The sequence below is a fragment of the Stenella coeruleoalba genome (genome assembly GCF_951394435.1).
Source record: "Stenella coeruleoalba genome assembly, chromosome: 3".
Classification (NCBI taxonomy): Eukaryota; Metazoa; Chordata; class Mammalia; order Artiodactyla; family Delphinidae; genus Stenella; species Stenella coeruleoalba.
The window spans coordinates 95,505,840-95,521,978 of NC_137148.1; the positions used below are offsets into that span (position 1 = coordinate 95,505,840).

The 16,139-nt window shown below is 38.2% G+C and overlaps 1 long non-coding RNA gene across 1 annotated transcript; it reads left to right on the forward strand.

The window, feature by feature from the left end:
- The first annotated feature begins 8,878 nt into the window (after nucleotides 1-8,878).
- Nucleotides 8,879-14,422, forward strand: LOC307184399. The gene is made up of 4 exons (XR_013827723.1): nucleotides 8,879-9,206; nucleotides 12,981-13,089; nucleotides 13,794-13,912; nucleotides 14,244-14,422. It is a non-coding gene; the product is annotated as an uncharacterized lncRNA (long non-coding RNA).
- The last annotated feature ends 1,717 nt before the right edge of the window (nucleotides 14,423-16,139 follow it).

Sequence of the window (16,139 nt, forward strand, 5' to 3'; positions counted from 1 at the left end):
ATCCCCACAGTCAACTTGATGTACCCTGCACCTGTGGAATACCTTCATGGACAATGAATCATCCCAAAATTGAGGCGGTGGACTTTGAAAGCAACTATAGACTTGGAGTTTGCTTCCTGCGACTGACTAGTTTCTGATTTTTATGTTTCTCTTAGTTTAGTTTTTAGAGCTTGTTATTATTGGTAGATTTGTTTATTGGTTTGGTTGCTCTCTTTTTTTATTACTTTTAAAATTTTTTATTTTAGTAATATTTTTTATTTCTAATTTTAATAACTTTATTTTATTTTACTTCTTCCTTTTTTTTTCCTCCCTTTCTTCTGAGCCGATGGGTCTTGGTGTGCTGGCCTGGTGTCAGGCCTGAGCCTCTGAGGTGGGAGAGCCGAGTTCAGGATATTGGACCACAAGAGACCTCCCAGCCCCACGTACTATCAATCAGTGAGAGCTCTCCCAGATATCTCCATCTCAACGCTAAGACCCATCCCCACTCAACAACCATCAAGCTCCAGTGCTGGACACTCCATGCCAAACAACTAGCAAGATAAGAACACAACCCCACCCATTAGCAGAGAGGCTTCCTAAATTTATACTAAATTCACAGACACCCCAAAACAGACCACCGGACACGATCCTGCCCACCAGAAACACAGATCCAGCCTCATCCACCAGAACACAGGCACTAGTCCCCTTCACCAGGAAACCTACACAACCCATTGAACCAACCTTACCCACTGAGAGCAGACACCAAAAACAATGGGAGCAATGAACCAGCAGCCTGCAAAAAGGAGACACCAAACACAGTAAGTTAAGCAAAATGAGAAGACAGAAATACGCAGCAGATGAAGGAGCAAGGTAAAAACTCACCAGACCAAACAAATGAAGAGGAAATAGGCAGTCTATGTGAGAAAGAATTTAGAGTAATGATAGTAAACATGATCCAAAATCTTGGAAATAGAATGGAGAAAATACAAGAACTGTTTAACAAAGACCTAGAAGAACTAAAGAGCAAACAATGATGAACAACAACACAATAAATGAAAATAAAAATTCTCTAGAAGAAATCAGTAGCAGAATAACTGATGCAGAAGAACAGATAAGTGACCTGAAAGATAAATTAATGGAAATAACTACTGCAGAGCAGAATAAAGAAAAAAGAATGAAAAGAATTGAGGACAGTCTCAGAGACGTCTGGGACAACACTAAATGCACCAACATTAGAATTATAAGGGTCCCAGAAGAAGAAGAGGAAAAGAAAGGCACTGAGAAAATATTTGAAGAGATTATGGTTGAAAACTTCTGTAATATGGGAAAGAAAATAGTCAATGAAGTCCAGGAAGTGCAGAGAGTCTCATCCAGGATAAATCCAAGGAGAAACACGCCAAGAGACGTATTAATCAAACTATCAAAAGTTAAATACAAAGAAAAAATATTAAAAGCAGCAAGGGAAAAACAACAAACAACATACAAGGGAATCCCCATAAGGTTAACAGCTGATCTTTCAGCAGAAACTCTGCAGGCCAGAAGGGAGTGGCAGGATATATTTAAAGTGATGAAAGGGAAAACCCTACACCAAGATTACTCTGCCCAGTAAGGATCTCAGTAAGATTTGACGGAGAAATTAAAACCTTTACAGACAAGCAAAAGTTAAGAGAATTCAGCACCACCAAACCAGCTTTACAACAAATGGTAAAGGAACTTCTCTAGGCAGGAAACACAAGAGAAGGAAAAGACCTACAATAACATCCCAAAACAATTAAGAAAATGGTAATAGGAACATAAATATCAATAAGGCATAATTGATGTCAATCATAGTAAATATCAATAAGGAACATAAATATCAATAACATAAGTATAAGGCAAATGCTAACAGCCATAAAAGGGGAAATCGACAGTAACACAATCATAGTAGGGGACTTTAACACCCCACTTTCCCCCATGGACAGATCATCCAAAATGAAAATAAATAAGGAAACAGAAGCTTTAAATGACATATTAAACAAGATGGACTTAATTGATATTTACAGGACATTCCATCCAAAAACAACAGAATACACTTTCTTCTCAAGTGCTCATGGAATATTCTCCAGGATAGATCGTATCTTGGGTCACAAATCAAGCCTTGGTAAATTTAAGAAAATTGAAATCTTATCAAGAATATTTTCTGACCACAACGCTATGAGACTAGATATCAATAAGAGGAAAAGTAGTGTAAAAAATACAAACACATGGAGGGTAAGCAATGCACTACTAAATAACCAAGAGATCACTGAAGAAATCACAGAGGAAATCAAAAAATACCTAGAAACAAATGACAATGAAAACATGATGACCCAAAATCTATGGGATGCAGCAAAAGCAGTTCTAAGGCAGAGGTTTACAGCAATACAATCCTACCTCAAGAAACAAGAAACATCTCAAATAAACAACCTAACCTTACACTTAAAGCAATCAGAGGAAGAACAAAAAACACCCAAGTTATCGGAAAGAAAGAAAGCATGAAATCAGAAATAGATGAAAAAGACATGAAGGAAAGATAGCAAAGATTAATAAAACTAAAAGCTGGTTCTCTGAGAAGATAAAATTGATAAACCATTAGCCAGACTCATCAAGAAAAAAAGGGAGAAGACTCAAATCAACAGAATTAAAAATGGAATAGGAGAAAAAAAATGAAATAGGAGACGTAACAACTGACACTGCAGAAATACAAAGGATCATGAGAGGTTACTACAAGCAACTATATGCCAATAAAATGGACAATCTGGAAGAAACGGAAAAATTCCTAGAAAAGCACAACCTTCCGAGACTGAACCAGGAAGAAATAGAAAATATAAATAGACCAATCACAAGCACTGATATGGAGGCTGTGATTAAAAATCTTCCAACGAAGAAAAGCCTGGGACTTCACAGGAGATGGCTTCACAGGAGAATTCTATGAAACATTTAGAGAAGAGCTAACACCTATCCTTCTCAAACTCTTCCAGAATATAGCAGAGGGAGGAACACTGCCAAACTCATTGTACGAGGCCACCGTCACCCTGATACCAAAACCAGACAAAGATGTCACAAAGAAAGAAAACTACAGGCCAATATCACTGATGAACATAGATGCAAAAATCCTCAACAAAATACTAGCAAACAGAATCCAACAGCACATTAAACGGATCATACACCATGATCAAGTGAGGTTTATTCCAGGAATGCAAGGATTCTTCAATATACGCAAATCAATCAACGTGATACACCATGTTAACAAACTGAAGGAGAAAAACCATATGATCATCTCAATAGATGCAAAGAAAGCTTTCAATAAAATTCAACACCCATTTATGATAAAAACCCTGCAGAAAGTAGGCATAGAGGGAACTTTCCTCAACATAATAAAGGCCATATATGACAAGCCCACAGCCAACATGGTTCTCAATGGTGAAAAACTGAAGCCATTTCCACTAAGATCAGGAACAAGACAAGTTTGCCCACTCTCACCACTCTTATTCAACATTGTTTTGGAAGTTTTAGCCACAGTAATCAGAGACAAAAAGGAAATAATCCAAATCAGATTTGGATTATAAAAGGAATCCAAATCAGAAAAGAAGTAAAATTGTCACTGTTTGCAGATGACATAATACTATACATGGAGAATCAAAGTTGCTACCAGAAAACTACTAGAGCTAATCAATGAATTTGGTAAAGTAGCAGGATACAAAATTAATGTACAGAAATCTCTTGCATTCCTATACACTAATGATAAAATATCTGAAAGAGAAATTAAGGAAACTCTCCCATTTACCATTGCAAAAATAGAATAAAATACCTAGGAATAAACCTACCTAAGGAGACAAAAGACCTGTATGCTGAAGACTATAAGGCACTGATGAAAGAATTAAAAGGTGATACAAACAGATGAAGAGATATACCATGCTCTTGGATTGGAAGAATCAACATTGTGAAAATGACTATGCTACCCAAAGCAATCTACAGATTCAGTGCAATCTCTATCAAACTACCAATGGCGTTTTTCACAGAACTAGAACAAAAAATTTCACAATTTGTATGGAAACACAAAAGACCCCGAATAGCCAAAGCAATCTTGAGAAAGAAAAATGGAGCTGGAAGAATCAGGCTCCCTAACTGCAGACTATACTACAAACCTACAGTAATCAAGACAATATGGTACTGGCACAAAAACAGAAATATAGATCAATGGAACAGGATAGAAAGCTCAGAGATAAATGTATGCACATATGGTCACCTTATCTTTGGTAAAGGAGGCAAGAATATACAATGTAGAAAAGACAGCCCCTTCAATAAGTGGTGCTGGGAAAACTGGACAGCTATGTGTAAAAGAATGAAATTAGAATACTCCCTAACACCATATACAAAAATAAACTCCAAGTGGATTAAAGACCTAAATGTAAGGCCAGACACTATAAAACTCTTAGAGGAAAACATAGGCAGAACACTATGACATAAATCACAGCAAGATCCTTTTTGACCCACCTCCTAGAGAAATGGAAATAAAAACAAAAGTAAACAAATGGGACCTAATGAAACTTAAAAGCTTTTGCACAGCAAAGGAAACCATAAACAACGCGTAAAGACAACTCTCAGAATGGGAGAAAATATTTGCAAACGAAGCAACTGACAAATGATTAATCTCCAAAATATACAAGCAGCTCATGCAGCTCAATATCAAAAAAAACAAACAACCCAATCCAAAAATGGGCAGAAGACCTAAATAGACATTTCTTCAAAGAAGCTGTACAGACTGCCAACAAACACATGAAAGGATGCTCAACATCACCAGTCATTAGAGAAATGCAAATCAAAACTGCAGTGAGGTATCACCTCACACCTGTCAGAATGGCCATCATCAAAAAATCTACAAACAATAAATGCTCGAGAGGGTGTGGAGAAAAGGGAACCCCCCTGCACTGTTGGTGGGAATGTAAATTGATAACAGCCACTGTGGAGAACAGTAAGGAGGTTCCTTAAAAAACTAAAAATAGGACTACCATATGACCCAGCAATCCCACTACTGGTCATATACCCTGAGAAAGCCATAATTTAAAAAGAGTCATGTACCACAGTGTTCATTGCAGCACTACTTACAATAGCCAGGACGTGGAAGCAACCTATGTGTCCATCGACAAATGAATGGATAAAGAAGATGTGGAACATATATACAATGGAATATTCCTCAGCCATAAAAAGAAACAAAATTGAACTATCTGTAGTGAGGTGGATGGACCTAGAGTCTGTCATACAGAGTGAAGTAAGTCAGAAAGAGAAAAACAAATACCGTATGCTAACACATATATATGGAATCTAAAAAAAAAGAAGAAAAGATGTTTCTGATGAACCTAGGGCGGGACAGGAATAAAGATGCAGATGTAGAGAATGGACTTGAGGATACGGGGAGGGGAAAGGGTAAGCTGGGACGAAGTGAGTGAGTAGCATTGACATATATATAGTACTAAATGTAAAATAGATAGCTTGTGGGAAGCAGCTGCATCGCATGGGGAGATCAGCTGGACCTAGAGACTGTTATACAGAGTGAAGTAAGTTAGAAAGACAAAAACAAATATTATATGTTAACCATATATGTGGAATCTAGAGAAATGGTACAGATGAACCGGTTTGCAATGCAGAAATAGAGGCATTGCATATGATAGAGGCATTCCATATGATGTATGAGATAGAGAAATGTTATTTAAAGTATTTCAGTCTAGTTTTTTATTCTTCAAAGAATCTGTTTACTCTTTCCTTCCTAATTACATAATGGGTAATTCAAGGGGATGAAAGTACATACCTGCTTCCTGTGACAAATCCAATGCCTGTTAAGGCTGGTTGATTAAAGAAGCCATAGTTCTTGGTCATAAATGACTCTGAGTCTACGATAAGGCTCATGTACTTCCAATGAAGTCTTTCCTGTCGTGGAACAGGAAACAAGATTGCAAATTTGAGCATGGATGCTAATGACTAGTATTGGGTGCTATTTATAATCAGTGACACAGGAAGTTAATTAGTTGTTTTCAATACAGTGACTGAGCTGATCCCAATAGAAAAAGTGCATATGATTTTGTAAATGAAAACTATTTTTAAAAGGGCTGAGACATTTCATGGCTTTGGTAAGGTTAGGAAGAAAGCATGCTGAGTAGTTAAAAAATGTCACAACTGGCAATTTTGATTGTAGCCAGAGATGATTTATTTTAAACTTATTTTAATAAAATAAGTAACATAGAGTATTTGAAGGAACTTGGGTATGTATTTGTAGAAAAAGAGACCTTTCTACTTTGGTAATGACTATCATCATAAAATAATGTTATATTCTCTACATATACAAAGCATTTACCCTGTGGGAATAAGTATGAAATGTGTTAGTAACTGACCTAAACTACAAAGATACTCTTTAATGCACTATGGGAATATTTATTAGTGAATACCGCGTGACCTGAAAGAGCTGATGGATGTTGTTTGCTAACGGGCCTAACTTGTTCCCAGAGAGCCATTCACAAACTGGCTGATTATGGGAAAGCATGACCCTCAAAATAAAAGTGAAAATTGCAAGTGCCGCCGATAAAGAAGCCTAAGGTCAGAAAAGGGCCAGTCTGATTCTAAAATGCATACTACCTGCACAGTAATCCCAAGGATCACCTAGATGGTGGCCCGGCATCAGGACAAAACAACTTGCGTAGTGCTTCCTGTACTTAGTGTCATTGATTCTTCCACATCAACAGGTTTAAAGCATTTAAGTAATTTAATTCAGATGACTAGTGATAATATTTCTTTATTGACACCCTATAATAGGCCAGACCTTTTGCTACAGGATTTACCTGCCTTATCTGACTCTCTTCTTGCAAGAGCCCTTAAGAGGTACTTCTAATAGACGCATTTCATAAAGGAGGACACTAAATCTGGGAGTGAGGTTCCGAAACTTGTCCAGGATAGCGGAGCATGGCAGTGGCACGGTCAGGACTGAAGCCTGGGTATGCCGAGTTCTGAGGTGGAGATCTTCTATCCCTAAGGTAGGTCTTGAAACTTAGTCTTCAATATCCAAGTCCGCTGCTCTTTTTTCCACTTGGCCCATCGTAATCCCTTCTTTCTTCCAATAGATAATCAGGTTTTCAGCATTTGGGGGTTCCGGGTTGTTTTCTTAACTTTGAAAATTTTGCGTGTGTATTTTATAATAGATTTGTATTTTTCAGAGTAGTTTTAGGTTTACAGGAAAATTGAGCAGAAAGTACAGAGTTCCCAGTTGCCTCTCCCCTCCCCATACAGTTATTATTTGCTTCTTGCATTCTTCTTACAATTGATAAACCAATAGTTGATACATCATTATTAACTAAAGTCTATAGTTTACATTAGGATGCATTCTTTGTGTTACAAACTCTCCGGGTTTTGACATGTGCGTAATGTCACGTATTCACTATTATAGTATCATGCAGAATAGTTTCACTGTCCTAAAAATCCCCTGTGCTCCCCAAATTCATCCCTCCTTCCCTCCTCCCAGGGCTTTGGCAACTACGGATCTTTTTACTGTCTCTGGAGTTTTGCCTTTTCCAGAATGTCAGATGGTTGGAATTATGCAGTATGTAGCCTTTTCAGACTGGCGTTTTTGGGCATAACAATATGTATCACTCCATGCTTTTTTGTGGCTTGAAAGCATAATTATTTGTTTCTTTGCTGACCTACACGGTAGACTGGCAGAAGCAAAGTCCTACTCAGAGTTTGTTTTCTCCTGTACCAGTGTCTGCCGGGTAGGAGGTCTTTAAGACGACAACACTGAATATTGACTCCATCTTCTCAGTTGTTTTCTTTTACTCATGTGGTCTTGTTACTCCTTTCCATTTGAAGAATAAAAGAGGACCAGGACCACAAGATGCAAAAAAAGAACCCAAGTCAAAGGGACGCTGGGATACTTTCCCCTTTAGCCACAGCTGAGCATGAGGCTGAAGGGACCATACCCAGTCTATCAGGGCACCTTAGTCACCTTAATGATCCACACAGTTAGTAGCATTATTGATTGGGCCACCAGGAATATTATTGATCATAGAGATGACCAAAATTATTGGAGCAGCCAAATTGTGGTTCAGTCCAGTGAGTACGTGCCTATTTGATGAGTGTTCCTGTAATCTGGTGATTTTTCTTTGTTTGTTACAGAATTCCAGCATTAGAAAGAATCTCAGAAATCATGTAGCACAACATTCTTATTTTAGAGATTAAGTCATTTAGTTCAGAGGTTAAAATCTAGACCCAGGGCCAGTGACTAGTGTTTGAAACACTGGTCCCCAGGCTCCTAATGCCTTTTCCTTTCAATAGCACTCTAGTACCAGTGAGTAGTAGAGTGAGAAATAAGCTTCTGTTTTTATATGTCTCTTGCATTTCTTTTTCCCTGTGACTGCAGTGTATCCTAGCCCAGGCTGTCTGGTCCCTGTATGACTAATTTTATGAATAACAGAGTTCTGTGGACATGTAAGTTCCCTCTGAAAGGAAGAGGTGGGTGTAGCACCAAACTCGTACCCTCACGCACTGGTGTTGACTGTCTACTGTTTTAGAGCCTCTTAGGATAAGTGTATATGTGTGTTTGTGTGTGTGATTGTTGTTATATTGTATTTAATGTTATAGTTATTGCACATCTTTCCTGAGACTTAGAGCTTTTTTGGGGGAATTTGTGGTTTGGGAGTTTATTTTCTTGAAGAATAGTTAGTAGAATCAAGGAAAATAATGTAGACCTAGAATCTCAGCTATCATTCCTTAATTATGAACAATGTGTTGGAGTAGAAAAACCAAAGGAGGGTAGATTGAATCATTCATCAACCTTTCATTTCTCTTTTTAATGATCAAAGGTAATATATAAGAATCTCAACCCATTGAAAGAAGTTAATAAGAAACTTAAAGGGAGATTTGACAAAATAGACTGAACTGATGGTATTTGAATGGTGTACATTTCCAGCCACGCTGACTCATGTTACCTGCAAGCCTGGAGATCCCACAGCTCTTAGGTATAGACCTGAGTGTGCAAAGTGGGGCAGAAAACTGGCTTGTGCCCTCAAAGTGGTTGAGACTGGGTCCCACCAGGGGAAGACCTGTTCCAGTCCAGATCCTGTTCTTAAGAAGCAACGGAAATGATGCCTGGATGACAGTGATGTGACCACAGCTCAGTACCCAGCTGGATACCTTGTCTACCAAATCAGACACTTGAACAGGAGGTAAGATTTTTGTTGCTGTTAGGCTTAGGCTTCCCAGAAACAATGACATGTTCTGAAAAGCTTCGTAACACTTTCAGAAGTTCCAGTAATTATTTTAGACTCTGTAGACTCTGCTAACAGTAACACAGACATTGGAAACATCCCAGGAGCTGTTTGCCAAAAGGAACACCGTAAGTGCACCTTATGATTCACATCTGACTGTTCACCTTTCCAAATTCCACGGGCGCTTCCCCAACCCCTGCTTTTGCTCTTCCTCTTCCCAGAGCCTGGGTGGCCTTTATTTCCTTTTCTCCCTCATCCTTCAAGGTTGAGTTCAAATGCCCCAACTTTCATGGTAAATACCCACAAAAATGTTAAAACCCACACTGACCTTATAGCCCAGCAATTCATTCCTAGTTATTTACCCAATCGAAGTGAACATGCATATTCACAAAAGACTTGTTACAAGAGTGTTCATAAGAGCTCTGTTCAAATAGCTAAAAACTGCGAACAATCCGAATGTCCATCAGCAGATCCTGGATAAACAGACTGTGGTGTATTCATACAGTGGAATACTACTCAGCAATAAAAAGGAAGCAATTACTGGTTTTCATAACATGTGAATACATTGTGCTCCATGACAGATGTCAGAAACAAGAGTGCATATAGAGTATTTCCATTTATATAAAATTTAAGAACATAGGTAGGTGATACTAATCTATGGTGAAGAAAATGAGAACAGTGACTGCCTTTGGCCAGGAGGGCAGTGGAAACTGATTAAAAAGGGCTGAAGGAAACTGTGTGGGATGATGGAAGAGTGTTTGAATTCATGAAACATCAGACTGTAACATCTAAGATCTGTGCAGTCACTGTAGGTAAATTAAAACAATTAAAAAAAAATGGAAGGAAACACATCATTTCTTTTCTAGCTCTTAGTTTTGCTTATTTCTTATTACTTTAGGCATTATGCTTTCCCAGTCACCTCTCTGCAAACTTACTATCAGAAAGACAATAGAGTATAATTACACTTTAATGTTTATTTCAATCAATGGTTTACATCTCCTAGTTTCCAAGTCCAATCGTGGATTTAAAGTATTTGTCTTCAGGTCCAAGTATTTCAGACATTACACAGAAGACAAGAAAGATATTTGGGGGTATTGCAAGGCTCTTTTTGGTGCTTCTGTTATCACAGCCAGGTCGTTCATTCACCTATGGAGGTTATTCCTAATACCTATGTAGTTATATGTTAAGGATAGTTTTCTGTTTGCCTTTCTTTTCCATTTCTTCTCACTTACCCCTACACAGAAGACTGTATAGGTGTGTTTGTAAACACACATTATCTTCCTTTAAAACCCACTCTCAAAACTTTCTGCTGAATCTTTTTCTTTTATGGAACTTCCACATTATTTTATGATTTCCCTTGGCATGTCTCTCTCCCCCATTGAACTTGGAGCTCTCTTAGGGGTGCAAAGTATCTTAAAAAGTCATTGCCACAGTGCCCAGCACAGGATCTGAAAAAATTATAGGCATTCAATAATGTTTATTGAAAAAATTAATAAATGACACTATTTTTTTCCTTATGTGGCTGGTGAAGTGAAAAAGAGCTACATTCAGAGAGGCACGAACTTTTGGATGGTGTGTGTTTTACAGTTATATTATCTGTGCTCTCAAAACCATCTTGTTTTCTTCTTACTCTTACCCTTGCCTCCCCATATGACTATTTTATGACCGTATCAGTGTAGTATAAGTGTTCCTACTAATTTCATACTAGAGAAGTCTTTGAAAAAAATGACATTATACAATGAAAGCAAGTTGAATCCCCAAACGGGATTTCTTTTCAAATGAGATTACAGAGTTTAACACCTTGGCCTTTTACTTTCTTGAAGTCAATGTTTTTTTCACCATGCTTCTCAAAACACAATATGTTCAGATTGGATTGGGCTTCAAATGTAATATTTAAACCAGCAACATGTCTGACAGATCCCAGAAATGAAATATGTCCCTTGCTTTAGCAAGGAGCAGAAGGCAACATAAAGCAGCTGCAAGAATGAATTCACCAAGATAGTTGACATTTTCGAGCTGACTGCCTCTTAGAGAAAATGATGTCATCCTCCAGCAGCCTAATGACAGTCATCAGCCTTAGAGGACACATGCTAATAAGGTTCATTGCTTACCTACTTCTCTTGTTCAGCCAGCGTGAACTTGGATGCCCATAATTTGGCTTTGTCTTCCTAGAATAATTTCTAAGAGGGACTGGAGTGTGAAACTCAGGGAATGATTTTTTTTGGTCAGAAAAGGGAACTAATAGATTTCTTCCTTCTTCCACTGACTCAAAGTTCTATTTCCAGTTTGCTCATCAATAACCACATTCGGGTTGACTTGTCTTTCTAAGGTGTTGGAACCAGTGATTCAAAGGTGAAAGACCATTGCTTCAGGATGCTGGGGCAGTTCTGACAATGAAAAAGAAAAGGTGGCATAAAGATCGAAAATTTTATTTTCAACCATAATGAACATTACATCTGAAATGTCTAGAATACCCAGGGTAGGTGTCCTGGGTTTGGCTTTAGTCCTGGACAAAATTATGGTTTTCAGAGGAGTTTTGAGATGAATTTCCACAGACCATGTATGAACAAGGGAACGAACAATACCAGCTTAAGGGAATGAACTATGCCATCTCGCCCACAGCTCTCTGACAAGGGCTTTCAAATCTAGTATCAGGACTCACCTCGAACAAAAGACTTGTTAAGTTTCCCAAGCCTTTCTATCTTTATCTCTTCCCCAGTACACAGCACCAGCATAGCCTCTTCTGAGCAATTTTGCACCGGGGACATCCTGATATATCTAATGGCACCTGTATATAAGTCCCTTCCCTAGCAAGGCCCACTGGAAATCGTTCAATTGAGAACTGTCCTGGACAAGTAAAATATGTTGGCTAGGGGCCAATAAAGAAAGTGAGCCATGGGTTTTGGACGAAATCAGTGAGTTGCAGGTATCAAAGGACTGTAATTCAGAGTAGTGTTTATTGCTAAGGAGGTTTTATTGGACCCTACCTTTGCCTTCCTAGTCTCCCTAGAGAGGAACTTCTGGAAAAAGAAGCGCTTCTCCACTTGGTTGAATGCTTTAGAGTTAGACATTTAGACCCAAATGACAGGAGAAAAACTATCTCCTTAGCAACTGAGGTGCTCCAGGTGATTTCAGGGCTCCCTACACTGGAGGACAGGCCGGTCACTGACCAAATCAATGGTCAGTGGTGTTTTGTTGATAATATAATGAAAAAGTTAGTCTTCATTGAATCTGTGGAAGCATAGGTTCAATAAATTTAATAAACTAGATAATTTATATCCTCTGGATATGATGTCTGACATCCTTCAAATCAGCTGTATGTTGATTTGGTTAATGCTTATTTAGCACCAATTCTGTGGAAGACCTCTTCGAGGCTATGGAGGAGGGAAAAGATAAAGGAGATACTGTAGTTGCTTTCAAGGGTATGCACTCCAAATTGTGTGTTAGCATACTTACACAAATAACTTACGTTTCATGAGGCATATGTCACATATATTTAATCACCACAACAATCCTGTGAGTTGGGTACTGTTATTAATTATACACCTTTACCTCAGTGTGAAGTTTTTCTTTTGTCTATGCCTCAGTTGGTTTTCTGTAAAATGGGAATGTTAGACTAATACTGATAATAACAATGGCTAACATTGATTATGTACCATTTGTCAAGTGCTTTGGAAGCATTAGCTAATTTAATCTTCACAGCAACTCTGTGAATTCTGTCCCCTTTTACAGAAATGCAGCAGGGTTAAGTAACACGCCCAAGGTCAGAGTTGCAACTGAAACCATCTGGCTCCAAACCCAGTGCTCTTTCCAAGATGCCATGCAGTTTTCCTTCTAAGTGGTAAGCAGCATGTACAATAGGCAAAGGGCACATGAAATCCATGGAGGGGGCGTTACTTCTGGCTGCAGAATTCCAGAGGCTCTGTGGCAGACTTGGTATTTTAGATGTACACCTGGAGGCTCAAGTTTGACCGTGGACTGAGGAGGCAGCACAGTGAGCCCCCTTTATAGGTGACCTTCTAGTCCCTTGCAGATGTTATCTTTTTATTCTTTCTTAATTCGAAAACTTATTCTTGACAACTTTCCAAGTAGGAAATCCTGTTTCCTATGATGAAATTGTTGTAGTTTTTGTCCAGTGCAGGACTAATCTTTTATTTGTTTATTTATTTATTTTATTGAAGTATAGTTGATGTACAATACTATATAAGTTACAGGTGTACAATATAGTGCTTCACAATTTTTGAAGATTATACTCCATTTATAGTTATTATAGAATATTGGCTATCTTCCCTGTGTTGTACAATATATCCTTGTAGCTTATTTTATAGCTAATAGTTTGTACCTCTTAATCCCCTACCCCTATACTGCCCCTCCTCCTACCAGGAGAAAAGAGCTTGAGGCTGCATTTGGGGCAGAGTTAGGTGTGATGGTCATTCATGGAGAGATGCAGATTGGTTTTGGATGAGGGGTCAGGGATGTGGGTTATGGTCTTGGCTTTTCTTGTTACTGTTTTTATGTCTTTGATGAGCATTCTCCTTTCTCTAGGCTCATTTCCTTCCTCGTGTGTAAAACCACTCTATCTTCTGGACTTCAAACAACTGTTGGTAGTTTCCAGTGAGACAAGGGACATGAGAATGCTTTGTGAATGACTCCACCAGTGTAAGGCATGGCCACAGTCATTCATGATTTTTCTCTTAAGCAGTATTGATACACATACCCTCTGGATTTTTCAGACATCATGGAAGATTCTTTTTCTCCAGGGAAAAAGAGAATCCTGAAATATCAATTAAAATCAAACTTTCCACAGCAAATAAAGTATCTTTGTGTTATCTAAGTATGTAATCTCCATTTTTTAATTCACTTAAGGAATTTTGAAGAACTAGATCTCTTTGATATCTTACATTAATTTTTTAAGCCATGCATAAAAATACTTAGAAAGGAGGCTGTAGGCAAAATGAGTGCAGAAGAGGCATGATGGAATTCCTTTCCTTATAGGTCATTAATGTTGGTCATTAATGTTGGAAGGAGAGAATCAAGTTCAATGACTTTGAGACAAAGAGGGAAGAGATGGACTTGACTCTCCGTGTTGACAGGTAAGAAGAGACATTTTATGGCCCAAATGATAAAGCGGAGTGTTCAAACCATTCTAGTCAAGTGGCCCAGACAGTGGAGTACCAGAGAAACACTATTCTGAAGGCTCCTGTTAAGTGATATTCCTGGTCATTGTCAACATGGAAATCCCACAACAGGGCAGAAACATTCACTCTCTTCATTAACATTCTCCTTGCTCTCAGTTTGCATCTCTCTCTCCATTTTCTCGCTCTGAATGGAAGTTTCCTGGGAAACCTTTTCTATGAATGGAATGTATGAGGTTTGTCCCGTGAGAGAAAAATAAAAAAACACAAGGAACTACAACAAAAAACTTCTTCCCCTGAAATATTGCCTTCAGGAGCAGATAACACCTATCTTTTTTCAAGGATGGGTGAAGAGTCCCACCCTCTGGTATTCAGTAGTACCAAGTATGTTTCTCCCTCAGTTTAACAGCAGAGCTTCCTTTCTTACTGATTAAAAAAATTAAAAGGGGTTTAAAATTACTTAGGTAAAAAAAACTATGGTGGAGCCTTCTCAGTCACAGATAAGCATCAGCTCTTTCTGATCTGCTCTATTGTCAGCTAAGGAATGGTTCAGTTTGTGCATTATTCTCTCTGTGCCAAACAGAAGGGAGAGTAAACCTTATCCACAGGCTCCTGTTACCAGCAGACACCCGCTCCCATCAGATGTGGACTCTGGGGACACAGCACATTCACCAATTAAAAGAAGGGGAACAGCCAACATTTACACAAGTTACTGATATACCCTATCCCAGGTAAACCTTGAGTTTTTGTCTGTACAGTGTTGTCTACTTTGTTTTTAAAAAAACAATGAGAGAGAGAATATATAGACTACTGAGTTGTATTGCTAACACAAGGAACACTTGAGGGGTGGGGATGAACCACCGCTAATTAAAATCAGGTTGTTTGTTTGAAACCTCTTACTACTTTACTGTAGCAGCTTCCTTGCTATAGTAAGCATTCTGTTCCTGAGCTGGGTAAGACATGTCTTAAAAAAAAAAAAAAAAAGAAAAAGATAAACAGCTTTACTGAGATATCATTGACATACCATTAAATTTACCCAAAATATATAATTCAATGGGTTTTAGTTTATTTATGAATTTGTACAGCCATCACTATAATCTAATTTTAGAAAGTTTTTATGACTTCAAAAGGAAACCCAGCACCCATTTGTTGTCACTCCCCGTTCCCTCCTCCCCCCACCAGCAACAACTAATCTACTTTCTGTCTCTATAGATTTGTCTGTGGAATCTTTCATACATGAACCTGCAGTACATGTGTTTTGGTGACTGGTTTCTTTCACTTAGCATAATGTTCTCGAGGGTCATCCATGTTGTAGCAGTACTTCATTTCTTTTTAAATCACCAAATACTATTCCACTGTGTGGATAGAACACATTTTGTTTATCCATTCATCAACTGATTGACATTTGGATTTTCCCCCCTCTGGGGCTATTAGGAATAACACAGCCATGAACATACATGTACATGTTTTTGTGTTGACATATATTTTCATTTCCATTTGGTATTTACCTAAGAGTGAAATTGCTGGGTCATATGGTAACTTGATGTTTAATATTTTGAGGAACTTCCAAACTGTTTTCCAAAATGGCTGGTCCATTTTACATCTCCACCAGCAATGTATGAGGGTGACACCTATCTTTTTGCAATTTTCTCCTGTTTCTGGGGATCTAAAGCCCTGTGAAAGATTAGAAATGTAGCAGGTAGTTCATTTTGACACTTATTTAGGAAGTCTCCCGTCTCTTCCCAAAATACAAACA